Raw genomic sequence first — 606 nt, forward strand, 5'->3', positions numbered from 1 at the left:
CATCCACACTTCAGAAATAATCCGGCTTGACACCACTTTAACTGCCAAGGCCCAAGGGTATGGAATTCTGGGAAGCGTAGTTTGTTGTGGCACCAGAGCAGAAGAATCAGAAGAACATACTATAGGACCAAGAAGATATAAACAGATGGTGGAAGCAATAAACAGAATAGCTATATAAAAGAGGTGATAAAATGAATGACACGTGATGGAATGAAGAACCATATAAAGAAGGAGCCCAAATTATAGAAAGCGATGTGGAAACTTCACTTGGAGAAATTGGGAAGAATAAATCACTAGGAACAGATGATATTCCATTTGAACCGCTACAATCTGCACAGACAGGATCAACTCAAGCGTTATCTAAAATATGCCAACAAGTATGGAAATCAAAACGATGGCCAGTAGACTGGAAACAATTAATATATATTCCCAAAAGGAGACACAAAAGGCTGCAGTAACTGTAGGATCATAGCAATAACTTCCCATGCGAGCAAAATTGTGGTCAGAATACTATAACACAGACTCCAGTCATATATGGAAAGAAATCCCAGAGATGCAAGCCAGGTTCAGGAAAGAAAGAGGCACTAGGGACTACATTGCAAACAT

The sequence above is a fragment of the Sceloporus undulatus genome, chromosome 9 (genome assembly GCF_019175285.1).
Source record: "Sceloporus undulatus isolate JIND9_A2432 ecotype Alabama chromosome 9, SceUnd_v1.1, whole genome shotgun sequence".
Taxonomy (NCBI): Eukaryota; Metazoa; Chordata; class Lepidosauria; order Squamata; family Phrynosomatidae; genus Sceloporus; species Sceloporus undulatus.